Source organism: Mus caroli, unplaced genomic scaffold, assembly GCF_978045245.1.
Source record: "Mus caroli unplaced genomic scaffold, Mus_caroli_1 scaffold_3, whole genome shotgun sequence".
NCBI classification, from domain to species: domain Eukaryota; kingdom Metazoa; phylum Chordata; class Mammalia; order Rodentia; family Muridae; genus Mus; species Mus caroli.
The window spans coordinates 38,914,164-38,940,020 of record NW_028227258.1 but is presented as its reverse complement, the minus strand read 5'-3'; the positions used below and the strand labels follow the sequence as shown (position 1 = coordinate 38,940,020).

Here is a 25,857-nt window from a genome sequence, read left to right as displayed (position 1 = left end):
TGCACCAGGGCTGGATGGTCCCCTACGGGATCACACAGGTCCCACAGCTCTGTGTCCCGAGATGAGCTGAGCCTAAAGCAGCCCTTCCTCCAAGCCAAGTCTTCACAACCCAGTGAACAGCCCTATCTCACTTTCCTCTTCCCATCCCCCACCTACATCAGCTCAGCCATCACTGATGCCCTCCCGGGTCACTCCCACAAGGTGGCAGCTCTTAAAAGACTGGAGGATGTCAAACAAAAGGCAAACTTGAGTCCTGTAAAGTTCCAAACATTTCTCATGATGGATTTGTGACTGAAAAAAATGTGACTGGCTATCAAAACTTGGCGAATCCTAAGCTAGTTAATGGGTCATACAAAGAACTGGATCTCTCTCCTGACTGACACATTTGACTACAAATCACAAAGGAAAAAAAAAAAAAATTCTGACAGGGTAAACTTAAGAAACACACATTGAGACAGAGAGAGATAGAGACAGAAAGACAGAGAGACAGACAGACACAGAGAGTGCCCTAACGGTGTATCAGTGAGAGATAACCATATAATAAATAAATCATGCACAAGGAAACAACTTCAAACTCACTTAAAATCAGGCTAGGAAAAGTATACCTTTCTGTCACAAGTATGAGTACCCGTTGACCCAGAATTAATCACATTTTAAAGAACTGTTAAGTCTGTCTAACTAACGCAGTGGGTTTAGAAATAAATTACACCGTGAAGAGCTGATGGGCTTTGGAAGATTTCTTAAAAAGGACTCAATCGGCTAGAAGTCTCGCCTGACATGAGCGAAGAAGTCCTGGTTTCTAACCTAGCACCATATAAACCAGGGGTGGCGATGGGTGCCTGTGATCCCAGAACATTTGTTATCACTTTAGTCCCAGCTACTTAACTTGCCTTAACTGAACCTTGGTTCCCCCACCTTATATTAAACCCAACAGCAAACCCAACACGGCTCTCACGGGAAAATCATTCTTTTCCTTAGGGTGCTAAGGACAATACTGAGCATAAGGGTCCCAATCAGTAGCTTCTGCTTCCACCGTCATCCACCAGCCTACAGAGAGGGAAATCCAGGGCCCTGGTGCTGCTTCAGCCAAGAGAGATGAGGGGCTCTACCAAGCATACCTGGCCCCTAACTCATCCCCGTTTTTATCAGCCAATGCTAAAACTGTTGAGGGTTTATGGTCTTCCGCACTTATAGTTCACTCTCTGTTTCACGCTATGGTTCAGAAGGTGAGCTCTGGCATCCTGCTCCAGGTGCCACACCGGATGCTGTCACATTGTCCCCACCATTATGAACTGCAACCCTCTGGAACAATAAGGCTGAAATTAATTCTTTCTACTATAAGCTGCCTTGGGCATGGTGTTCTATCACAACACAAATAGTGATTAAAATTACTGTAATGGTACAACAGAAGAGACTGAAATTGGTGAGCGTGGAATGAGAGAAATGCCCAAGTAGTCTCCTCTACACTGCCCTGCCCCAGCACCACGCTGCCCTGGCTGACTACTCTTCTCAGGCCTCACAGCAGAATCTCCAAACCTTCAGCCATCCACTCCCATTACAATTAACCCCAGCCTCCTACACAAAAATAAAAACCAGACAATCTTCAGCATCCAGCTGCTAAGCACATAAGACACTGGCACCATCAACCTTATCTGGCCATCTATCTGAAGCCTGCCTCGTTCACCACAGCACTTGGAAGCCATCCTTTTGGACCTCCTTGGGAATCTGATACTAATTTTGCTCCTCTTCAATGGACCATCTTAGCTTTTCTCTCTCTCTTTTCCTTTAATTACATTTTAACTTATTTTATTTGGTGTGTTCGTATGCATGTGGCACAGGAGTAGAGATCAGAGGACAACTTGCAGACAAATCGTTTCTCTCCTCCCACCCTGTGGAAATCTGATAGGTCTGAGGGCTTGGTAGCAAGTGCCTTTATCCACCAAGCTGTCTTGCTGGCCCCTAAATCAGCTCAAATCCCCAGTAAAAACAAATGCCAACAGACCCACGGCCCCTTCATGAAGTCTGTGATGGTTAACAGTCAACCCAACGGGGTCTAGAATCACTTAGGAGCTAAATCTTAGGACATATCTGAGGGAACTTATAGCCAGGGTTAATTAAGGTGAATTTGTGCAACATAGTCTTCAATGGGTGGAGTTCTTGCCTCCAGGTACCTCTCCTACGGTCTAGCGGCAGAACAGGAGTGTCTTTAATCCTGCCAATCTCTAACACATTATCTTTGCCTGCCTGGTCTGCAGCTTCAAACTCCCTCCTCTCTATACTGCAGGGCACACTTCCCCTTTTCTCTACTTCCTGACTACGGTGCAGTGTAACCAGCTGCTTTGTGGTCATGATGGACTATACTCTCAAGCTGTGGGCCAGAATACACTCTTTTCTCTGCAGTTGCTTTTGCTGGGTATTTTGACAGTGCAGGGAGATGAGTAACCGCTACAACTGCAGTGCCTTTTCTCACAACTACATCTCTTGTTTCCACTTTTCTCACAATTGCATTCTCTTGCTCTATCCACAGTTTGGATAAGCAAATAGATCCAGACAATGGTGGCAATGCATCACTCTCCAGCACTCTGTGAGTTCGAGGTTAGCCCTGTCTACAGAGTGAGTTCCAGGACAGCCAGGACATACAGAGAAACCCTGTCTCAAAAAATAAAATAAAATAAACAAACAAAAACCAAAACAACAGCAACAACAAGCTCTAAAAAGCGTGTCCATTCTTCTGTCCATAAACATCTATCATCATTTACTGCGTCACTTTTCAACCACTCCATTCTTATCCTTGCTGTTCTCTTTGCAGCACTAAGCCATTTCTAGTGGCCAGCTCAACACTGCCTCCTGCAAGCACTCCTGACCTCCCAGCAACAGACTTTCTGACTTTTCCTCCTTTAAACTCTGTGCTTCTCTGCTCAACCATTAAATAAGAGAATCCTCTAAGCCACTCGGCCTCCTTCCGTCTAACTTGCCTCCTAGGTGAATCCACAAATACAGCTACCTGTAGCTTTAGCCACCATTTAGATGGAAAAAAAAAAAAAACCTAAAATTTAAAATCTCCATTCCCCAGAGCTCCTGAGGTCTAAGGTAGCTAGCTGCATAGGGGTCTTGAGGCCATCTCAAACCAGCTCAGGCCTGACCTCTAAAGATCATCTCATTGTCATGGCCTTCTACCATGCTACCGTATCCTGTCTACTTAAAGTCTTATAGATTTCGCTCCTTAAATAGCTTTCAGAAGATCTATTTTCCCCTAGCTATCTCATCACTTTCCTGGCCAACCCCACACTCACTCCTTACTGTGAAGGACTGAAGGGCTCAGGGGACTCTTTTGTGAGATCATCTCCAATCATGGCACCTCCAAGCCCATCCTCCCAGTCCTCATTCCCAACGCTCCCCTAAGGAAGGCTTTGCCTCATCTCCAGGCTCACCTGGCCCTTCCCCCCACGTGCTGCATCTAGCTATATAGCCTTGCTGTGTTATTAAAGGTGCAGGGTCCCTTCCTCCCTCCACAAGCTCTTCGTACATCCCATTCTCTCACTTCCAACCTAACTCCAACCTCACTTCCCCATATTGAACATATCCCAAAATACTCCTATTTTGGGGCCTCATCTATGCAAAACAACCGATCTACCGCCGAGCTATACCTCCAACTCTCTTAAAGGGCAGAATCTAAGTTGCTTATGTTGGCCTTGAACTCATTCTGTATGTGCTGGCTTCAGCCTCCCAAGTACCTAGGAATATTTATGTGTACCGCCAGCCCTACCTTGTTTTATCATTTTTATGTTTCGTAGGTGTTTTGACAGTAAGTAGTCTGTATACCACATGCATGCCTGGTACCTAAGGAAGCCAGGAGAGGGTTTGCTAAGAACAGTTGTGAGCCAACATGTAGGTGCTAGGAATCAAACCTGGGTCTTTTGGTAGAGCAGCAAGTGTTCTTAACAGCTAAGGGGCTTCTTCCGACTCCTTGTTTTATTGTTGTTAAATTATGCCTTGACTGTTAGATGAAAATTCATCGGGTATGGCTCTGTTGTCTCTTCTGAGCAAAGTTCAAGAACCATCAGCATCTCTGCTAAAGTCTGCAGGGCCTACAATCAACAGGCAAGCCATACAGATGCACAGATCCTCTAGCAGCCGCCTGCCGTGTGTGTGTGTGTGTGTGTGTGTGTGTGTGTGTGTGTGTGTGTATGTGTGCGCGTACACGCATGCATACATTCAAAGAATGAAGCACAGGACCTTGCACATACTGAGTGACCTCTCTACCATTAAGAGATACCCTGGGCCTTCCCCTAAGGCATGATCTCACTAAATAGGCCTGGTCACTATGTAGACATCAGCCAAAGTGTGTATCACTAAACCTAGCAATGGCACTTTTTAACCAGAAGTAACTGAAGGGAAAAATGCCCAACAAGGAAAAGCTGAGAAACCCTAAGTTGACTCACTTATCTGAAACGTGATCTCACTTAAGGTTTAACAAGGAAACCTCATTACTGCTGAAAAAACTCTCATCCCTGCAAGGTTTAAACACTACACATTTGCCCTCCATTCCCTCAGCCAGTAACTGACCTGCCCAGCAGGAGTGAAGGCATTCTACAGAGACACGCACTCTGCTCTTTGGCTCAGACTGCTGATATTAGTATTTCCTTGTTTGCTGAAAGAAAATGGAGGACAACCTGGGGATGTCCAGAGGAGGAACCAGCCTCCAGGAGAAAGAGTTACAACTTGTCAGATGACTGGGATTTTTTTGCAAGAGAAAAATGTCCTGCTTCGACAATGTTGGGCAGGAGACCACACCTGTGCCCTTCTCTGGCTACTTAAGCCCCACTCTCATATCAGGACCTCCTGGAGATGGACCAGGGAAGTCACTGGCTCTCCCATGCTGGAGCACAGACTGTGACCCCCGAGTCTGGTAACAATCTTCCAACCTTTCTGTCCCCAGCGGCGTGTAACAGAATTTAAGTTAAAGAAAGATTCTTCAATTCTGCCTGCTACAGACCCTGGCAACTGAGGCTTAGCAGTTGTGTTAATAATAACGAAACATAGCATGCCCTCACGATTCTATGTAAGTTGGGCACAGGAGGCCAGGACAGGAAGGAAGCTAAATCTAGTCCCTAATGGAAGCTCTGTCACAGCTCTAGGTGGCCCCACCCTATCCGCAGTTCAGAGAGAACTCTTGACAATTCCTAACTCTACTGAAAATCTCTTTAATCAAAGATGTTTACCTTATCTGACATAATCCTGTCTCTTTGTTGCTATCTTAAAGGCCTTCTAGGATTCTTCCTGCCATCTCTGCTCAGGGCAGTTTCTGTGGCCATCTCTGTATTTATTTACTCATTTGCTGGGAGGGTGTGAAAGGGACTCTGTAACTTAGAAACAAACTATCAACTCAAGGCAAAGCCTGAATCCCCTGCCACCCTCCGGCCTCTGCCACCCAAGTGCTAAAATTTCAAGGATGAGCCACCACGCCCAACTTGAGGGCTCTGTAGTTTATTATAATAGGAAAAGTTTTCTGACAAAGATTTCCTCCAAGAGCGAGTCCCTGCCCAAGCTGTCTGCCATGGCGAGTGTGGGGCTCTACCATCTCCTTAGCTTCTCCCCAAGAAGCCCTGCTCCCTCACCAGGTTTCCTTTCCATTTCAAGGGTTATTAATCGGGATTTTTAAAAAACAATTCTTATTACTTTCCTTGACTGTATCAAAACACTTTATATGCTTTAGTTTGGGGTGTTCTGCCGTTGTTGGGGTCTTTCCTGCTGGGCTCCTTAGGAGATCTCCAGCCCTCTTTGTACTTTGAGACAGACTCTAAGCTACCCGATGGCCTTGAACTTTCCATCTCCTGGCCTTCCCAAGCATGTTCCAGCTTTTATCTTTTTTTTTTTTTTTTTTTTTTTTTTTTGGTTTTTCAAGACAGGGTTTCTGTGTATAGCCCTGGCTGTCTTGGAACTCACTCTGTAGATCAGGCTGGCCTCGAACTCAGAAATCCGCCTGCCTCCCAAATGCTGGGATTAAAGGTGTGTACCACCACCGCCCGGCCCAGCTTTTATCTTAATGATAAATGAAATCTAATGTTCACGTATCGCACAACACCCTTATCTTCTGGCAGATTTGGTGTGTTCTTCCTGCTTCATTCTTTGCAGTTGGCCTTTATACCCAGTCTTTGCAGGACTGCCCAATGAGAACTGTGGTCCCCACCAGTTAAGGACCTTCTCACTGGCTCCTCCTACCCCACTGCTCCAGCCCACTGAGTTCTACCTATCCCCAGGAAATCCAGTTGGGTTTCTAGGGCCCAGAGGCTCAGAGTCCACATGGGATTTACAGGAGAGAAGTTGTTTCCTCTCACCTCACCCTACTTACAACTTTCTTCTTTTTATAAGGAAGCTTTTGTTCTTCTAAACATCTGAGTTCTGACTACAGCTGCCGTTTTTTTCTTTTTCTTTTTTTCCTACTTGAATTTATTCATACTTTCTCTTTAAAATAAATAAATAAAATGGAAGAGGTTAGGGGTGGCCAGGGAAGTAACTCAAACACTAAACAGGAAGCAAGACTCCAAAACTGAGTCTCTTTGTAACCTCAGCCTCAGTCCTCTAACAGTCACACACACACACACACCGGTTTTTTCAACATGACAGTCAGATCAGCACAGCAGCAGAGGTACCTCAGGTCGGCTGGCACTCAGAAGGTGAACACTGGGAAAAGTCTAAAAAACAGGAGCTGAGAAGAAGGGGGAGGGATGAAGGAGAGCCTAGGCTTTGGAGGGCAGAGTCCGGCCACAGGAGGTGGAAGTGAGCCAGGATGGGGGGGGGGCTCCTCTCCTGACTACTGAGGCCCACACTCCCTGGACCCCAGAACACCCCATGGTTTACTCCGAAGTCCACTCCCCTACTCCTGAAGCCTCACAGGCCCAACTCCAAGTCCTCCAGCTGCCTCTCCAGACAGCTCCGCTGGGCCAGCTTCTCCAGCTGGCCTCCCCAGCCTGGATGCCTTGCCGCAGCTCCTCCACCTGTCACAGCTTCTTCCTTAGGTTCCAGATCTTCTTGGCTTTCTCTGCTGTGGCAGCAGAGTTGGATGGATCAGAGGCAGCTAGAGGTGTGGCCTGGGGGCCGTGGACAGCGTAGGGCGCCTGGGCTGTCTCCCAGAGACACCTCATCAAGAGTCCTGCTCAAGGCTTTCTCTTGCTGCTGCCTCCCTCCTCTTCTCCTTCTGCTTCAGGTTGCGTTTGGCTGTCTTGGAGAGGCCTGCTTCACCACCTTCAGGTCTGGATGGGGTGACCGGTGTGGTGGCCTCAGGGCTCAGCCCTGGGGAAAGTTCTGGTTTACTCTTGAAAAACTTCACATACTTGTTTTCATAGACTGGGACCTCCTCTTGGAGCATGTATCCTTCTTTGACCCTCTGCTGCTTGCGCCAAGTCCCGCCGGGTCTCTGTGTTGAGGCAATGTATTTGCCTGTCCCGGTGGCTTCAGGAGTGCTGGTGGTTTCCATGATGGAGTTGGGCGCAGCCCTGAGGATTCTTGGCCTGCTGCTCTGTGGTGAATCCTCCCGGGTCCCAGCTGCTGAATTTCGGATAAACCAGAACACCCCGGGTTGGGGGTGGGGCACAGTAATTGGGAAATCACACTACTAACTACAGTTTCTGGCACAAATCAAAAGTACAGGTTTAAAAGCTGGTACCGTTTGAAAGCTAGTCTTTAATAAAATTAATTTCCAATGTGATACTAGCCTTGGGAGTCTGCGCTGTAAGGGCCCTGCGGCTGAGGGACCAGGTGGCAAAGCATCGACTGGGAAGGCTGGAGGCCAGGAAGGCTTCCTTCCCAGCTTCTGATATGCTTATTTTCAAATCAGTGCCCTTCCTTTCCCAGAGAGAGATCCCAGCAGGAGCTGTTTGGCTTAGAACATCTTCTGGCCTTCTGCCAACACCATGAAATCAAGGAAAAACTGGACAACACACAATTTTTCCCAAATAATTTCTTCTCTATTTTAAGGGAGGAGAGGGGAGAGACAGAACTGGAGACCTGCCAAGCTTCCCAGGAAGTCAGAACGTACAGCGTAGGAGATTCTTCTCACCTCGCAACCAGCAAACAGTCCGCTGGCCATGGCACGTCCTTGGCCTGCTGAGAAGTGGCTGAGGCAAGACTCGGCCTCCCACCTTCTGCTTTCCTTCTCCTTCCTGCCCCCTCAGGAGGGTGAGAGAAGCTGAAGGGTCAACCAATGGGTTTGGAAGACTTATTCCAAGCGAGAACTAGACTGATTAAAAATAATACATCCTGGGCAGACCAGGCATGGGTGCACACCTTTCACCTTTAAGCCCAGTGTGCTTTAATTCCAGGGAGGCAGAGGCAGGTGGATATCTGTGAGTTTCAGGGCAGCCAGAGCTACATAGAGAAACCCTGTCTGAAGAAGAAAAAGAGGAGGAAGAAGGGGAAGAGGAGGAGGAAGAGAGGGAAGAGGAAGAAGAGGAGGATGAAGTAGTTATCCTCTGTAACCTACAAATTCTATACAATAGGCATGCATAAGAATGCCTATATTGGCGATGGTGAGATGGCTCAGCTGGTAAAAGACTGCTCTTCTGAAGGTCCTGAGTTCAAATCCCAGCAACCACGTGGTGGCTCACAACCACCCGTAAGGAGATCCGACGCCCTCTTCTGTTTTGTCTGAACAAAGCTACAGTGTACTTACTTATAATAAACAAATCTTTGGGCCTGAGGGAGCAAAGTTGACCAGAGCAAGGGGGCTGACCAGAGCAAGCAAGCAGAGGTCCTAAATTCAATACCCAATAACCACATGAAAGTTCACAACCATCTGTATAGTTACAGTGTACTCATATACATTAAATAAATAAATAAATCTTTTTAAAAAATGAATGCCTGTATTGCCTTATGTTTGTATGGTTTGGGTGAGATGATGCCCGAATGGCCGCCATTATAGTACACAATCCATGTAGCCATGTGTAGTAGCAAACTGTAATGGTCACCAATTACTTTTCAATGTGACATACTACCACTCCCAACCAGATGGAGTCTCTGTCTCTACCTTCATCACCTGGGCTGGCCTTGCTACCTGCTCATACACAGAATACAGCACAAGGGAGAGCAAGAGAGTTAAAGAGCAGAGGCAGCTCTCAGGCAACTCTCAATGCCTGCTCCTTCTGCTCCTGCATGACTGTGGGGCCACGAGCCTACAAGGAGGAAACTGAGGCTGGAAATTGCAATTGGCAGCAGATACTAACAGGCCATCCAGGCTCTTCCAGCCCAGTGACCCTGAAGCGAATGCTGCCACCCACTTCCTGAGTCTGTTCCTGTATTAGTCAGGGTTCTCTAGAGTCACAGAACATATGGAATGTCTCTATATATTAAGGGAACTTGTTGTAATGACTTACAGTCTTAGTCCAAATACCCCAACAATGGTCAGCTGTGGATGGAAAGTTCAAGGATCTAGTAGTTGCTCTGTCCCACGAGGCTGTTTCAGCTGCTCTTCTGTATAAACTGGAATCCTCAAGAAGTAGGTTGCAACAGATGTGCTGGCAAGTAAGTGCAAGCAGGCGAAGAAGACTGGGTGAATCTTCCTTCTTTCAGTGTCCTTATGTAGGTCTCCAGCAGAAGGTGTGGCTCAGATTACAGGTGTGTACCACCTCACCAGGATCTGGGTCTGGTTTTATCCCAGGCTGACCTTGAATGCAGAGATCTCCTTACTTCAGTGTCCTGGGATGAAAGGCGTGTACAACCTTGCCTGGGCCTAAGCTTTTCATGGCCACTATGCCTCAAGATCTCCATGCCAAGATCCAGGTCAGAAACTTGTGTTTCCCAGCCTCAAGATCTGGATCACAGGTGAGCCCTCCAATTCTGGTTTGTATTTCATTCCAGATATAGTCAAGTTGACAACCAGAAATAGCCATCACAGTTCCCCTCTAAAGACCTACTTAGATAACCCCCTATATCCCAAGAAATAAAATTGTTTTAAGATGTTCAATCAAGAATGGTGATCCCTGTGTGGTGGGACATGCTTGTAAACTATGCAAGATTGGAAAGTGAAGGCAGGAGAATCCAGAATGCAAAGTCATCTTTGACTACACAGGTGCCCAAAGCCAACAGAGGTCATCAGAGAGCCCCCTCTCAAAACAAAGTAAACTAGAGCTTGCCTGGGCATAGTGTCTCATCTTGTGCCTTTAATCCCAGCACTGGGGGATGCAGAAGTCAGCCCGGTCTACATAATTTGTTCCAAGCCAGTCAAGGATACACAGTGAGACCTTGTCTTAAAAAAAAAAAAAAAAAAAAGAAAGAAAAAAGAAAAGGCAAGGCAAGGCAAGGCAAGGCAAGGCAAGGCAAGGCAAGGCAGTGGTGGGGCATGCCTTTAATCCCAGTGCTTGGGAGGCAGAGGTAGGTGGATCTCTGAATTTAAGGCCAGTCTGGTCTACAAAGTGGGTTCCAGGATAGCCAGGGCCACACAGAGAAAAACCCTGTGTTGAAAAATCCAAAATGGGGGGGGGGGGAGGGGGGGCGGGAGGGGGGAGGGAGGGAGAAAGAAAAAGAAAAGGAAAGAAAGAAAAGAAGAGGCATATAAACACACACACACACACAGAGTGCTCCTTTCCTAAGCAGGAAATATCACACCTAACCTCTCTGTCAGCCCTGAACCATACAATCTGACATTCTGTATCTAACTCCATTAAATCATTCTTTTTCTCCTAGGCCTAAAAGCCCTAAAGCTCACCTATATTTATCATCCAATTTCAGTTTGGTAGTTTAAATAAGAAGATTCTCAAAGCACAGAAATTAACAGCATGAAGAGACTGCCTATAGACTGGAACACCCTTGCTAGCTATACTCTAATAGTGGGATTCTAACAGTATATTAATGACTCAAAATCAAACACCAAGAAACCCAGCCTATATATGTGCAAGACAATTCTCAAAGAAGTACAAGTAGAGGGGCTGGCAAGATGGCTCAGCGGGTAAGAGCACTGACTGCTCTCTCAAAGGTCCTCAGTTCAAATCCCAGCAACCACATGGTGGCTCACAACTACCCGTAATGAGATCTGATGCCCTCTTCTGGTGCATCTGAAGACAGCTACAGTGTACAGTGTATAATAATAAATAAATCTTAAGGCTGGGCAGTGGTGGCACACGCCTTTAATCCCAGCACTTGGGAGGCAGAGGCAGGCGGATTTCTGAGTTCGAGGCCGGCCTGGTTTACAGAGTCAGTTCCAGGACAGCCAGGGCTACATAGAAGAAACCCTGTCTTGAAAAACCAAAACTAACTAAATAAATAAATCTAAAAAAAAAAAGAAAGGAAGGAAGAAAAGAAAAGAAAAAGAAGTACAAGTGGCCAGTAAATATATGGGGGGCATGTTTAGTTGTCAAACAAACAATGAGACTCAATCTCAGCCCAGTCCTAGCAGCTGTCATCAAGAAAACAAACGAGAGAAGGTAGTGGGGATGTGGGCAACGTGGGACCTCATGGTTGGTGATGGAAAGAGAATCCATAGGAAGGCTCCCTCAATGGCTGGAAATAGAACTGCCAGGCGCTCCAGCCAGACTCCTGGGTATACACCCAAGGGAGTCTAAGCCTGAACACCACAGAGAGAACCTGCACGCCTGTGTTTACAGTAGCACTATTCCCAGGACCCAAGGAGAGTCAACTGAGGTTTCCATCGATGGAGGAAGAAACACGAGAGGCACACACACAATGGCGTTCTACTCGGCCATGGAAAAGAACAAAACCATACCATCTGCGGGGGAAATGGGTAGGACTAAAACTGTTGCGCAGAAAGACAGATCTTACATGTTTTCTCGTGTGTGGCACCGAGGGTTTCTTTGTTCTGTTCTATTCAATGTATATGACATAAAAGCAGAAGAGGAGAGGTCAAGAAGACTACTTGGAGGGAAGGAACTCATTTCCAAAGGGAAACAAAAGATGGTAATACGTATTTCGTCAAGCGTGGAATGTACAATGTATACTCCTATAAACACTGGTGGGTTTCCTTCCCATATCTCCATTTATGCAGATCAGCGTACATGGCTCACAACCCCTCCCAGTACCTTCCCTTTCCCTTGGACCCCCCACCCCCACCCGGGGCCTAGAAACAGGATGACCTGAGAAGGAGTAATGTTTCTAAAACAAACAAACAAACAAACAACAACAACAAAACAACAAGATGGCCAAGGCCTTTCCATATTCTTAGGAAGCCTTTTCTTCTTCTACCGAAGGACCATCAAAACTACTGGAGGCTGAGTAGCTTCTCATCTGGCCTCTTCCTATGGAAACGCCTTCGCCTAACACCAGCTCTAACTATGCCACTAGCTAATAAACTGGATAATTACCAACCTGACTCAGCATCCAGCGTGGAGCCAGGTAGACAAACACAACGATGTGGATGTTGTTGCTGTTTTGTCTCTTGTTGTTTGAGACAGACTCTACACGGAGCTGGCTGTCCTGGAACTCCCTATGTAGACCAGGCTGACCTTGGACATACCTTGATCTGACCATGAGATTGAAGTCATGTGCCTTTTTGTTTTAACCACTTCATAGCCCAGTGAGTTAATATGCAAGTCGGAGCAGATGTCTCATTAACATCACAGTTTAACTACAAATCTCACATTTGAATTCACTAAGCACGGGGAATCATGCAAAATGAACTAAGGGTAGCCCACAGCGTTGATCATGAAGAGCTGTCCAGAAAGCCTGTCTTGATGGTGCAGGTCTCTAATTCCAGTTCCCTGAGAGGCCAAAAGGAGGATGACAGGTGACCCCTGCCTGAGCTACAGAGACCTGTTCTAGGGAGCAGTTACTGAGACAAGTATCTGGTAACTACAGAAGCTCAGATCCAGGTGACTTCTGAGTAGCCAAGGTCCCCAGCTTTATAAACTAGGGTCAGGCCAATATACTCAAGTCGTATGCTGTGCACCGCCTTGTAAAAAGACTATCCAGGAAGAAGATCACATTGCTATTTATCTTGACCACATGTCCCTTTAGGTCCTATTAAAGCTATTTCTGGGTTAAGCCCATGAACGTACACTTCACCCTACTGACCTTTTCCTGAGCGCCCCTGGCGAGCACTAAAGAACTTGATCTGAGTGAGATGGCGTCAGAAAGTCAAGCCAGTAGGTTTTACTGTAGGAAGCACAGATGGTTGGTATGTTCACCAAGCCTCTGCAGGGATGGTGTTGCCAATTACAAACTCAGAAGGAACTTGTGTTTTTATGTGAGAACGTGTGTGAGGAAGCCAGGAGTCCACGTCCAGCGTCTTTCTCAGTCTCTCTCCCTCTTGTTTTCAAAGACAGCATCGCCCACTGAAACTGGGGCTCAGCAACTGGCTAGACTAGCTGGCCAGAACCACGCCCCTTCCCCACCTCCCGGGACCCTCAGAACCAGCAACAGTCGGGGCTCTCTGGGGTCGGGTCTCCCAGGCCAGGATCCTGAACTGTGTTACTGATTCTTTGGCTACTGGAGTATTACAAAGCAGAGCTTGTAGCAAGAGGAGAACAGGAGTTTACAGTGCACCAGGCAGCCTTACTCACATGTCCATTGCTTTTATGTTGTGTTTACCCCAACGTCTAGTTTATGTTGCTATAGTGCATATATCTTTTCAAATTGTCCCAAACCCCTTCTCTGCCCAGTTCCAACGCTGTGACTGAACCCAGGGCTTTGATATATACTAGGCAAGCTTACTATCACTGAGCTACATCCCAATTCATGTATGTATGTATGTATCTACCCATGGCAGGATCTTATATAGTCCATACTAGCCTCGTGTAGCAGGGACTGCCCTTGAATCCTAACTATCCTGCCTCATCTTTCCAAGGGCTATGATGATGGATATGTGTCACTACCCCTGGTTTCCTCTTACCCAGTTTTATTTTGAGATGGAGGTCTTAACTAAGTTGCCAAGATTGGCCTCAAACTTGCAACGCTCTTGCCTCAGACTCCCAAGTACCTAAGATTATATAGTGATGTACCACACCTGCTTGGGAAAACCCTGATGATCTTGGGCTGTACAAAGGCATTATCAAGCTCTCCAAATCCCCAGTATCTTAAGGGTTTGTTTCTGAGATGTGAATCTAGGAGTTGCCAGAACACCGCCTCTGCTTAGGAGATGAGTTCTTCCTCTCCGCCTCCCACTCGATCTTTATCTTGCCCCACGGCACTCCGGTTTTCTACAAACCATTTTTTTTTTTATTTTTATTTTTTTGGCAATACACAGGTTTTCAAAAGCATGAGAAGTGGGCCTGGAGAGCCGGCTGCATTGGTAAAGAGCCTGCTGTAGTCATGAGAAGCTGAGTGCATTTGGATCTCCGGCCTCCCCTGGTGAGGTGGCTCCCACCTACAGAGATAGAAGGATCCCCGGGGCTTTCCAGCCAGCTAGTTCTGTCAAACAGTGAGCGCCAGCTTCAGTGGGTGATGCTGTCTTTAAAACCAGGGTGGAAAGAGCCAGGGAGGCGTGACAGAGCCCATGCCTTTAATCCTAGCTTTCAGAGCCTGTGAGTGCCAGGCCAGCCTGGTCTACAATAGTGAGTTCTGGGACAGCCAAAGCTACATAGTGAGACCCTGTCTTGAAAACAAGCAAATAAACAAGGTGGAGAGTCATTGGTTAAAAACAGGAATACAGTCTCCTAAACACTGGCGGGCAGGGGCAGGCGCGCGCACGCACACGCACGCACACACACGCATTAACAGCCAGTCAGTGGTGGCACAGGCCTTTAATCCCAGCACTTGATAGGCAGAGACAGGTAGATCTCTGCACTCGAAGCTAGCCTGCTCTACAGAGTGAGTTACAGGATAGCCAAGGTTACATAGAGAAACCCAGTCTGGGGGAAGAGAAGGTGGGGAGACAGAAAAAGACAAAAAAAAAGAAAAGAAAGAAAGAAAAGAAAAGAAAAGGAAAAAGAAAAAGAAAAGAAAAAGAAAATAGGCAAATTAATTATAAAATGTGATGAAATTCTTATAATTATAATTACAATAATAATAAATCAATTAAAATTCCTTCTTGCTACCATTCCATCAAATAAACACACACCAAGACAGAAGGCATTATCAGTGCTCATTGTAGCACTGGGGGCTCAGCACAGAGCCTTACAGAGCTGTCTCCCCTACGGTGTGCATCCTCAGCCCCCCAAATACATTTTCCAATGGATTTTAAGTATGCTTGGAGAGAATTAAATGAAGTGAGCCTAACCAGGATACTTTCTCCTTATGCCCCCAAACTGAAAGTTAAATTAAAGCCGATACAGAAAACTCATCAGCATATATAGTTGTCTCTAGAGTCTGGGATCCAAAACTGGGCTCACAGGAGTAGCTGGGCAGATAACCAAAACTGGGGGATATGAGGTAATATGAATGAAAGCTTTGGACAAATGCCAGGCAGATTTTAAAAGGGGGAGGGGTTAACGTTAAACACCTAAAAAAATATACCTGCAGTCAGAAAGGCACATCAGGAGACCAGATGGTTCAAAAGGAGGCTCCAACTAGGTCAGATGTCAATGACAAAATCTAGCAGTAACTAAGCAACAGGCTCAGATACCTGTGTACTTTCTTCGGTAGGCTTTGTTTTACCTAGGGGTGGGGGTCAGACGTTAACTGTTATGAAAAGGGAAATCAAAAGTCCAAAGAATAGTCACTGCCCTTGACCAACTCCAGGACACAGGGCAGAATTAGCTGCCGACACTGGTTGACAGGCAGAAGCTTGAATTTGATCATGGACCATCAAACAGACCTCTGAGGAAGTCTTGATAGCCCAGCCCTGTTATAAAAGAGAATGAGAATACTGTTCCAATTTTCGGTGAGGCAGGCAGCCAACTTCTTCCTGAGAACAACCAGTAAGCGGGGCTTAGGAACAACGCACCCCCTGAGCTTAGCTCAGAACTTCTCCAAGGCAGGAAGTGTGCGCCTGCTCATCCTTCCCACATCTGAGCGCCCCTGCGCTCCCCGAGGCGAGGCGGCCCACAGAAGTGGACATGACCTAAATCCATCAGCTATTTTGTTCTGGCCCATTTGTTTCCTCACAAACTCTACAAAGAAAGAGCTACTGCTCCAAAGAGATCTGCTTTGAAATCCAAACGCAACTTCCTTTCCACACTTCGTCCTCCTCACCCTTCAGAAGCAATCTGCTTGACTTTGCAGTGAACGGACAAGTGGGAAGTCTCTGTCTGCATCTGCCCCATCCAGCTGCCTTTTGGCTCTATGAGTCTCATACTTTCACAGACCAGACAGGTCCCACACTTCCTTCTGTCCACAGACATCCAGTTAGCGGTCAGCCATCCCCTCCAGTATCACTAGGCCACCCTACCCTACCCTACTTGGTTTGTCACCGATTAAACAAAAGGTGGACTAGAGGTGGGTTTTTTTTTAAAAAACAAAACAAAACAAAACAAAAACAAAACTAGAAACAGAACAAGAATAACAACTTATTTTAGATGCTCATATACTTATTTGTGTTCTGGGTCTCAAAGTAAAACTGCACTTTCTGGTGTCCTGGCCCAGTAATGCTTGAAACACTGTTTCTGTCAGGTCTAGGACACTGGTCCATTATTCAACAGCTCCTTTCTCCGTGTGGTTTAAGCCCTGGGCGGATGGGCAGCTATCTTCAGGGACCACTTTCAAGATAGCTGATCGGTTACACGGTACTCCCAGCTCCTGGGGCATCCACAGGATTACCTCTTCCTAAATACACCCATGTCACCTCAGCAAAGAAACCTCTTTTCTAGTGCTGCCTTATCTTGGCTTCTGGGACCTGCTGGGATCTCCAAGGCCTTCGAAGGAACAGCAGGCCTCAGAACAGCAGGGCTCCATCTCTCAGTGAGCCACCTTTCATGCTTAAGAGAAAACAGCTGCCAAAGTGCTTTGGGCTTCTTTACGAAATTACCTCACTGTCCTGATGGGATGTGTTCCTAACAAATAGTTACGTGTCACGTGAATACAGCTGTCCTTAACACCCAGTTCAAGTGTGTGTGCCATCCCAAGGACAGATGGGAAGTCCACCTCCCATACTGCTCTCTTTCCCCCCCACCCCCTCCACAGGGCACGTGGGAGTAGGGAGAGTACCAGGAAACCGTCTACACTTTGTGGGATCCCTACATTGCTCAAGGACGATGGCACCAGCTAGCCAACATAACTCACGTTAACTTTACCTTCCAGGCAGGCCCCCTTGGACATATGGCCACTAATCTAATTAGTTCACTATCTTTCTTAAAAGAAAACTGCAGAAAAAACAAACAAACAGCAACAACAACAACTTTTCTGTATCTCAATGTAGACTGCTCAGCTAAGCCCTGACAGCAAAGACCAACTGAATCTTTAATCTGCAAGACAGAATATTAACTTGGAAGCAGGGTGGAGGGAGATTTGAGGTCTGATGGGTTTATGAACTAAACTGCGTGGTGTCCTCTAATAAATGGGGCTTTGAGAGGACACGGGTGTGCCAGGCCTCCTTTAGAGCACCAAGGGAAGTAGAAGGAACAGGTCTGATGACTGTAATATAGCTGCCCTTGATGGTGAGGGACAATAAATTCTCAAAGAGTGACAGAGCAACCTCAGACTCTTCCACTTCCTCTCTGTACCTCAGCCCCTTCCCTGCCTCCCTTCAGAAACCCAGGCTCCTTTGCTCCATTGGTGATGTTAGTCTGGGAAGGTAGCCATCCCTTCCTGCAGGACACTTTTCTGCCTTCCCACTCCTTTGCAGGGAGTGTCCTTACCCAGTTTAGCACAGTTTAGCTTCTCAGAGCTCGGTGGTCACCTCACAGGGCCTCTCTTGATAGTCCAGTGGAATCTCTCCAACGGAGATTTCAGCAAATGATGCAAGGCCTGGCCAACTCTAGCATCCTTACTCTGTAGGTTTATTTAGAAAACTCTTAGCAAACGTCCATCTTCTCTGGTGATTGACGTCTCAAGCCTCTGACAACTGTCACCCCTAGCGCTTCCAAGTGAACAGAGAGGACTTTAGTGGCAAGAGCCATCATTCTTTCTTTTCCCCCAAGTGATGAAGGCTTTTACTGGAAGGAGCAGAAGCACAAAGCTAGTGATAATGACTAAGCAACTGGGGCAAAGGCATCCAGCCCAGACAGATAAAACTCCTGAAAGATGGCACCGCAGAGAAGCGCTGGACAGAGGCCGTGTGCTGAGAGGAGTTGCAGGGATCCAAAGAGAATAAATTCTCTGGATCATCACATGGCACAGGGGAGGGGAGCCTCCACAACTAGCCTCAAGTTTTTCTGACATCACCGGTACACACATCTTATTTCGTTTCATCCATACAACTTAAGGAAAATAGAAACAAAGAGAAAAGATCTTTAACCTGATGGAACATGGATTCCTGAATATATTGACTTAAGAAACTACTTATAAATGTTCCAAGAATTTCACCTTAAAACATCCCCATCCTAGATCCATTTTTAATTTTTCAATTATCTGACTATGTAAAGGTTTTACTAAATAAAATGACAGACATGAGTAGTACACACATTAATTCCCACCATCCACACAAACTCTTCCACATTGCCTCCAAACTGGTATCTGAGTTAATTTAAACATCAACGATTACTTTTTAATATTTTTGCAGTTTTACATACACATGTCTAGTGGCTAAAAAATGCTTAAAAATAAAAACAAAGCCACAGGCCAGCAAGTGACCGTTAAATGAACTTAACTTAAAACCACCTTCACAGAGGCTGCCCTACCATCTTGGAAAGGTGGGAAAAATAAGATAGTGGCATTAGAGACCCCATTTCCTACCAAGGTAAACGAAGGCACTTAGTTTAACCAACTTGCCAGGAGGTTACAGAGGCTGGAAAGAGAAACCAATTCTCCCTCCACTAGACTTAAGCACTCAGGTGGCTAAAAATGGGACCCACTTGAGAGTCGTGGGGGGTAAATATAGGCTACTTGTTTTAGAAAAGGAGGATGGGGATGCCACTTGATGCTCCCGACCCTGAGCCGGTCTCTCGCAAGAAAGCGTCCCCCGCAGGCCCAAAGGTTGCACCCACCCGCTTTGGGCTCAGACCCCTTGATTGCCTCTAGCCAAGCAGGAAAGCCGGGGGACCGAACCAAGCTGCCTGGGAGAACCGAGTGGACCCCGGGCCGGCGCGGGGGCCGCGGGCCCCGGACATCTTCTGCTCCGAGCCAAGCAGCACTGGGCCGGCAGCAGGAAGGATGCTGCGCCGCCGCACACCTGCGGGAGCCTCCCGCGCGCTCCCACCCGCCTCAGGCGCCCGAGCTCGGCCGCGCTAGGCCGGTGCGACGCGGCGCCGTGCCCGAGGCTGCGCTGGGCGAGGCCGCCCTCCTCCCGGATCCCGTCCAAACGGCGTCACCTGTGCCGGGTCCCGGGACGACTCCCGCGGGCGGCGGCTGCGCGGAGCCGGGAGAGCGCAGCGGGGCTCACAGGCGCCAGGTCATCCAGCCCGGCCCGAAAGCTGCGCCGGCCGGAGCCACGCGCGAGATGCTCGCGGGAAGCCGGAGGAGCCCGGAGGAGCTGTCGCCGAGGCTCGCGCCGCCGCTGCCGCCGCGCCCGCCCGGACTGCGGGCTCGGGTTACCGCAGAGCGGCTCCTTAAAGGGGCCGCGGCCGCTCGGACTGGGCTGGCGCTCGCCGCGGCTCCGACCCCAGGCCAGAGTGGGCGGGGCCCGGAGGCCGCGCGTGGGGCCCACCTCCCGGCGCTGGGACTTGGATCGCGGCGGGAGCTCGAAGCCGCGAGCTTAGGCGGTGGGTTGCGAAGGAACCCTGAGAGCTCACACCTCGGCCCGGGTGCAGTGTGCGGTGCGCGGGCTTTCCCAGCAAGTCACATACCCCACGAGTGGGGAGAAGAAGTATGTGAGTCCGCCCCCGCGGTGGTCAGCGCCCCGGCTCGCCACGTAACCAAAACCCCTTTTCAAATGTGAATTCTGTCTTATATGCCCAAACGCTGTGCAAAAGATCGGCATGGTTTGCTTTGTAGAGGAGATGAAATGGCAACTGATGCTTTTTTTTTTTTTTTCTGCCACGTCTGCCACCAAGTCCAGCTCCGCCCCGTTCTGGTTTGAGGCTGCAGGTGCGTGCCAAGCCGGCTAGGAGGCACGTGTGTAGAAGAGGCGTCATGTCTCAGAGCAGCCTCTTCCCAAACCCCCGGAGAACACCCTTGAAGGACCGCAAGCTGTCCAAGTATAGCTCCTGCCTAGCATGTCCAAGGCCCTGGATTCGATTTCCACCTAACAAAAAACGGGTACATTAACAATCCATCTATATCCGGGACCCCTCTGCGGTCAGGATGTTTAAATGGGACTGGACTGGTTTTTTTGTTTGTTTTTGTTTTGTTTTAGTACTGGCTGAATATCCCAAATTGCCAAGTCTATAAACTCTGCTTTCTGACCTGCTGTATCCACCAGATACAATTAACTGGAATAAAACTAAATGCAGAGGTACACACAAGCTGTATAATTTGCCAAAAAAAAAAAAAAAAAAAAAAAAAAAAAAAAAAAGCAGTCACAAGTCCTATTTTTGGAACTAGATGAATTCTACATAAATCGAATCACTTGGAAATTTCACCATTAATGACATAGGGCAGTTGTTTATGAGAAATACCTACCAAATAAAGCTTACATATTTGACCTAATATGCATACACACAGGGAAACATCTGCTGCCGATTTAGGCCAGAAAATGTACACATAATCTCACACCACATCTGTATTTAAATTCATCATGGAAATCAATAGCAGCTAACTAAGCTCAATGAAGCTCACTTCTTCATCTCTAGAAATGGGACGATTCAATTATTTCTGAAAGCTCCCCGGTCTAGGGGGAACCACAGAGAAAACCTCTATGAGCAGCATGGTCAGAAAACCAGCCAGGAAGACCGTGCAGATGGGTCCCTGTGCTCTACCCAAGCGTCTCAGCATTCCAGGGCCACAGCACTGTGGCCACACCTGTTTCGTCACAGATATTTCCCAACCTGCATAGCCCCTGACTGTTTTGCTTTACTCCATAGCTGCTTCATATACTCATGTGGTCCTCTCATAACTGTGTGGGCATGTGATGGTTATAGGCAGATATCTATAGGGTCAGTTCAGCTAAGACGAATTTCACAGTGCTATCTCAGGACTGTCATCTGCAGGCACTTATCCTAGCTCCTCATTGTTGGTCAGTTGCTCTGCTCTCTCCTGATAATGCACCATCATTACCCTTGACATCTATAATTCTCTGACAGTAATTAACCAAACAAGCCAAGTCAACCTATGGAAATACACTATGGAAATGTGAATGTCCCAGGATTCCTTCATGAGCCTCTATCAATGCATTACCAAACTGCAAGAGTGCATTGCGATTACATAGTGATTATATCAAGGACAAAGATTGAGATCTAAAAATACTAATTGAATTTCAAAACTTACTCTCCCTCCCCCACCCCCATTTTGAAACCGTCTCAGCTAGCCCAGGCTGACATCTGACTCATGTAAGGTGCACCATAATACGTGCCCATATTGAATGTTAAATTTTAGTCTAACAACAAAAAAAAAGTGATTTTTAGCAGAGAATATACCTACTGTTTATTTTCTGTATTTCTTTAGACAGGTCATTTCAATTATTCACTTTTAAATCTTACTCTTAACAAAACTTCCTCAAAATCCTGTGTTTACTGTATGAAGTCCTGAATTTCTAGTGTGTTTCGTCAAAGCTAAATTGCACTTTTTGTGCTTTTTGATCAAAGAAACCGCTCAAGAGAAGTAAAAATTTTTATTCATCCACCCTTAAAGGCTGGAGAGATGGCTCAGCAGTAGTTAAGAGCACTGGCTGCTCTTCCAGAGGCCCTGGACTCAATTCCCAGCACCCACAAGGTGGCTCACAACCATCTATAAAGGGGTCTAGTGTTCTCTTCTGGTATGCAGGTGTACATGCAGCAGGGTACTCGTATACATAAAATATACAAATAAATAAAGATAAAAAATAAAATAAAACTTCTCTTAAATGATGCAAATTTCCCTGATGAATTAGTTTCAAAAAAAAATCCTTACACTTCTAAATAGAGCTGAGACTGAAAACTACTTGGTTTTTTAAAATAACAATGGAGCTCAGGAAAAATCGCTCAGTTCTCTTCTTTCTGTTTTTTGGGGGTTTCGGGGATTGTTTTTGGGGGGATGGGGGTTTGGTTTTTTGGTTTTTTGAGACAGGGTTTCTCTGTGTAGCCCTGGCTGTCCTGGAACTCACTCTGTAGACCAGGCTGTCCTGGAACTCAGAAATCCACCTGCCTCTGCCTCCCAAGTGCTGGGATTAAAGGCGTGCGCCACCACACCCAGCTGAGAGATGAAGTCTAGATGACCACACACATTCTGATCAGAAAGTCTGGGCTAGAGCTAGAAACCTGTCTCGGTGGCAAAGCCCTTGCCTCCTTGCCCGGGGTGCAAGGCCCTAGGTTCATCTACAGCACAGGAGGAGAGGGGAGGGGAGGGAAGAGGAGGGAAAGGGTGGGGAGAGGAGGGGAGGGGAGCGGAAAGGTGGGGGTGGGGAGGAAGGGAGGTAAGAGGGGCCAGGTTTAGGGGCATGGTTCAGTTAGTAACAGAAATGAACGACTGCACTAGGACTTTTAGTATATCGAGAACTTTTTGCCAGATGTTATGAGTACTTGCTTAAAATTACTTTCCATTGTGTTTTAGGAAGAAACTATTTGAAGATATTAAGAAATGTTATCCCTATGGGGTAAAATTCTGGATAAGTTCTGAGTTCTTTGTGCTTACATTATGTTTTTCCTCCCTGAATATATGTGTATTACCTTTCTTTACATCTTATTTTTAGTAAAAGTCATATATATATATACATATACATATATATGTGAGTCATTTAAAATGTATATGAAATTTTATATATGAAATTTTAAAAGGGCTCTTAGAGTTTCAAGTAAAAGCCACGGTCTGCCCACTTCTCACCTGCCCTCAGCTACATTCCTCAAACCCTACCATGTATTCTGAATTTTCTAATACTAGTCTATGTTTCTTGATTTTCCACTCCAGACACCATTGACTGACAGCTTGTCACAGTATTTGAGGATCTAGCTCTTTCCATAACACCACTGCCACCATGTCCTGAAACACCTGCCCCACCCTTGCTCCCAAATTAGCCTCATCACAATCAATAAACAGTAATTAGGGTTTACATCATCCTGACCAGGTGAACAGAACTCACTGTCAAGTCAAGGACTATGCATGGTAACATTTTTCCTGAATGCCATCCTGGGGGAGGGAGGGGAGTTAATAACTGGCCTGGCTCTTTTGGCTTTTTAGAACATGTATCTAACCTAAATGATATCCAATTTTTTTAACATATCCATCAGATACCCATCAGTAATGTCCTCCGACACCCAAGCATGTCACTTTGCCTCAACCCTCATTTTGCTGAAGCGCCAACTCAGCACCTTCTTCAGAGGCGTACAGAGAAAGCATAGAATCTGGAAAAATGTCTATTTCCTGTTCTTCCCGTGGTGCTGAAACAGCCGCTACCTCCACAGTTTCTCCATGTCTCTCTGATTTCTTTCTCTTCCTAGATGTTCTCACTATGTTTGAAAGCCTGAATCATCCCAAAAATATATCTTAGAGTCTATTTTTTTTTCATTGATTATACCGAACACTAAGGGATTTTTAGCTACACTTTTTAGTTATTATTCCCCTCTCCCTTTGGTGAATTCTTGGTAATAGCATATTAGCATGTCTATCTTGTTCTCTAAATTTATTGCCCTTTCATCCACTTCTGATCCAACACTCACTTAAAAAAGCTGGGTGTGCTGGCACACCTGCAACCTCAGGAGGAGTGGGGGCAGGGAGGCAAGATGACCTCAGGGGTTCACTGGCCATCTATTTTAGCCAAAAAGGCAAGCTCCTGCTTCAATAAGAGACGCTGTCTCAAAGAAGAAGCGAGGCAGGGAGCAGCAATGACAAGCAAGAGCCACCTGACCTCTGACTTCTTATGCAAGCACACAGGTGGACACACCTACACACAGAGGTGACATGCACACTCATACACAACGTGTTCTACTCAATCCACCGTCAGCTCCTATGTCTCAGTTATCTCTTGCCACAGTTTCTAAACCCTTGGGCTTATCATTTCAAAGTCAGGGAGGCTCCCAGAAACCAAGAACATCTGTGTGCATTTCTACCTTGACACTTAACTGTATTTTGCAACTAACCTTTAAACTCAGTTCATTTCTTCCTAATCCAGGGGATGACCTCATCCTTACCTTAACCGGACTTTGCTGCCTCTCTGTGCTCCCAAAAATGTACCCGGTATCAACTCCACCACACAACAGCCAGTGAAAATTCTCTTGAGCTCCAGATCTACAGTCCTGGTATGCTGCTGTTTTCCCAGATCCAGTGTAGTAAAATATATAATGCTTTGTCTCTCTTCTCCACCCTCTTCATCCTTCTACCCACATTCTAACCAGGCCCGGCACTGCTCAACTTCCAGGATCAGATGAGATGGGGTACACTTGGGGTGGTTCCTCACTCTCTATCTTTCCCTTCTAAGGAGAAACCGCGCCTCTAGTCCATCCACCTCAGAAACTGCAACTGTTGGGAGCCAGTGAGAGAGACAGCTGAATGAGTGAAGGTACTTGCTGCCGGGTCTGACAACCTAAGTTCAGTCCCTGGGACCCACATGGTAAAAGGAGAGAACTGACCCCTACAAAGTGTCCTTTAACCAGTATGTGTACTGGTCTCAAATTCACTATATAGTTGAGGGTGACCTTGAATTTTTTTAAATTTTATTAGATATTTTATTTACATTTCAAATGTTATTCCCTTCCCTGGTCTCCCTCTGAAAATCCCCTCCCCTTATCCCTTTTCCCCTCCTCCTGCTCCCCAACCCACCCACTCCCACTTCCTGGCCCTCGCATTCCTCTACACTGGGGCATAAAACCTTCACAGGACCAAGGGCCTCTCCTCCCATTGATGTCCGACTAGGCCATCCTCTGCTGCATATGTAGCTGGAGCCATAAGTCCCACCATGTGTGCTCTTTGGTTAGTGGTTTAGTCCCTGGGAGCTCTGGGGGTACTGGTTAGTTCATATTGTTGTTCCTCCTATGGGGCTGCAAACCCCTTCAGCTTCTCGGGTCCTTTCTCTAGCTCCTTCATTGGGGACCCTGTGCTCAGTCCAATGGACGGTTGTGAGCATCTCCTTCTATATTTGTCAGGCACTGGCAGGGTCTCTCAGGGGACAGCTTTATCAGGCTCCTGCCAGCAAGCACTTGCTGGCATCCACAATAGTGTCTGGGTTTGGTGATTGTATATGGGATGGATCCCCAGGTGGGGCAGTCTCTGGATGGTCATTCCTTCAGTCTTTGCTCCACACTTTGTCTCTGTAACTCCTTCGGTGGGTATTTTGTTCCCTGTTCTAGGAAGGATCAAAGTATCCACATTTTGATCTTCCTTCTTCTTGAGTTTCATGTGGTCTGTGAATTATATCTTGGGTATTCTGGGCTTCTGGGCTAATACCCACTTATCAGTGAGTACATGTCATGTGTGTTCTCTTTTGATTGGGTTACCTGGGAAACAACACCCTTCACAATAGTCACAAATAATATAAAATACCTTGGTGTGACTCTAAGCAATTGAAAGATCTGTATGATAAGAGCTTCAAGTCTCTGAAGAAAGAAATTGAAATCTCAGAAGATGGATAGATCTCCTATGCTCATGAATTGGCAGGATTAATATAGTAAAATTGGCCATCTTGCCAAAAGCAATCTACAGATTCAATGGAATTCCCATCAAAATTCCAACTCAATTCTTCACCGAGTTGGAAAGAGCAATTTGCAAATTCATCTGTGAAAAACAAACAAACAAACAAACAAACAAACAAAACCTAAGATAGTGAAAACTCTTCTCAACAATAAAAGATCCTCTGGTGGAATCACCATGCCTGAC

The 25,857-nt window shown here is 46.7% G+C and overlaps 1 protein-coding gene and 1 pseudogene across 5 annotated transcripts in view; both read right to left on the bottom strand.

Annotated features, from left to right (window-relative positions):
- The window catches only part of Tlcd4 (TLC domain containing 4), a 77,190-nt gene that overhangs the window by 38,413 nt on the left and 12,920 nt on the right, over positions 1-25,857 (bottom strand). The window contains exon 1 of one of the 5 annotated variants that reach the window (XM_021157683.3): positions 19,290-19,558. The exons of 3 other annotated variants lie outside the window; for them this stretch is intronic. The gene's annotated coding sequence lies outside the window, so the exon portion shown is untranslated. Of the gene's footprint in view, positions 1-18,965; positions 19,041-19,289; positions 19,559-25,857 lie in introns of those variants that run through there. One more of the 5 variants, XM_021157686.3, reaches the window with a different exon arrangement.
- Positions 5,916-9,358, bottom strand: LOC115030588 (partner of Y14 and mago pseudogene; annotated as a pseudogene).